The following is a 1948-nucleotide window of genomic DNA, read 5'->3' as shown; positions in this document are numbered from 1 at the left end:
TTGGTTCAGCTCAAAATCAATACATACTGAATTTAACAAGGATGATTACATTTTCACCTCAGTAATGTTTGGCTGTGTCATACACGGAAAAGGAAAAATAAGTAGTAAGATTACCCAACTAAATATTGGCAGTGTGAAACTAGAGGGACACTAATACAAGGAATAAAAGATGAAGTTGAAGTCAGTTAAGTATGGATTAAAGTTAAGTTTGGATTAAGAAGTGCCAATAAATAAGGCCTCCTAATTCTTACCACAGCTGTGTTCTTTACACTGACTGTATAGAAAGAGGCGGTACAATAAATGCACCCCATATACACCTCAACCCAGGCCCTTTGCCTGGTCTGTATTGAGAATTGGAGGACAAAAATAAAAAGAAAGATAAAAAGTGCCATTAACATAGAAAGTAAATTATGATTTTGAGCATCACTCACAATAAATAAATAAATAAATATCACTGTAAAATGCACTTTAAGGATTAAAAGACAGAAAATAAATATTTATATTTTTAAATTATTTCATTTATTTATTTATTTTGGTTTGGGGGCCACACCCAGTGATGCTAAGGTGTTAAACTGAGAAGCTTCTTCACCTCAAAAGAAATAGCACCCAGAATACAAGAGACACCCACTGAGTGGGAGAAACTATTCACCCAACACAAATCAGATAAGAGGCTAATATTCAAAATATTTACTTACAATATTCAAAACTTTACAAGAAAAAAACATCTAATCCGATAAAAAAAATGGGGAGAAAAAATGAACAGATGCTTTGATAAAAAAGAAATACAAATGGCCAAAAGTCACATGAAAAAGTGCTCCTCGTCACTAATCATCAGGGAGATGCAAATCAAAACAAGGATGAGATACCACCTCACACCACAGAGATTGGTGAACATCACAAAGAATGAGAACAATCAGTGCTGGCGGGGATGTGGAGAGAAAGGAACTCTCATCCACTGCTGGTGGGAATGCTGGCTAGTCCAACCTCTATGGAAAGCGATATGGAGATTCCTCCAAAATCTGGAAATTGAGCTATTATTCGACCCAGCTATTCCACTCCTAGGGATATACCCTAAGAACACAAGAATACAATACAAAAACACCTTCCTCACACCTATATTTATTGCAGCACTATTCACAATAGCCAGGCCCTTGGAAACAACCAAGATGTCCTTCAACAGACAAATGGCTAAAGAGACAGTCGTACATATACACAATGGAATATTATGCAGCAGTCAGGAGTATGAAGTCATGAAATTTTCCTATACATGGATGTACATGGAATCTATCATGCTGAGTGAAATAAGTCAGAGGAAGAGAGAGAGACACAGAATAGTCTCACTCATCTATGGGTTTTAAGAAAAATAAAAGTCATTTTTGCAACAATCCTCAGAGACAATGAGAGGAGGGCTGGAACTTCCAGTTCACTTCATGAAGCTCACCACAAAGAGTGGTGAGTGCAGTTATAGAAATAACTATACAGAGAACTACCACAATCATGTGAATGAATGAGGGAACTGGAAAGCCTGTTTAGAGTACAGGTGTGGGTGGGATGGGATGGAGGGAGATCTGGAACATTGATGATGGGGATGTTGCACTGGTGAAGGGGCTGTTCTTTACATGGCTGAAACCTAATCACAATCATATATGTAATCATGATGTTTAAATAAAGGAAAAATGTCAAAAAAAAAAGAAAACGCTAGCCTAGGATGGAGCACGGTTCAATCTTCTGGCATCCCATATGGTCCCCACAAGCCAGGAGCGATTTCTGAGCACATAGCCAGGAGTAACCCCTGAGCATTAAACAGGTGTGGCCTTCCACAAATCAAACAATAAAAAAGCAAAGTATTTAAGCATACTTTAGAATTAATTTTAATGTATTTATGTATTTTCTACTAATGCCAGTTTATTAAGACTCATTATTATAGAGGAAAGTAAATTAAATATAT

General features: G+C 36.8%; 1 non-coding gene across 1 annotated transcript; it reads left to right on the top strand.

The window, feature by feature from the left end:
- Positions 1-234: 234 nt before the first annotated feature.
- On the top strand, positions 235-366 carry LOC126002565 (small nucleolar RNA SNORA51). The gene has a single exon (XR_007493251.1). It is a non-coding gene; the product is annotated as a small nucleolar RNA SNORA51 (small nucleolar RNA).
- Positions 367-1948: the final 1582 nt, after the last annotated feature.

The sequence above is a fragment of the Suncus etruscus genome, chromosome 2, assembly GCF_024139225.1.
Source record: "Suncus etruscus isolate mSunEtr1 chromosome 2, mSunEtr1.pri.cur, whole genome shotgun sequence".
Classification (NCBI taxonomy): domain Eukaryota; kingdom Metazoa; phylum Chordata; class Mammalia; order Eulipotyphla; family Soricidae; genus Suncus; species Suncus etruscus.
Note: the sequence above shows the minus strand (reverse complement) of the source record. Positions and strands in the feature narration are given on the sequence as shown.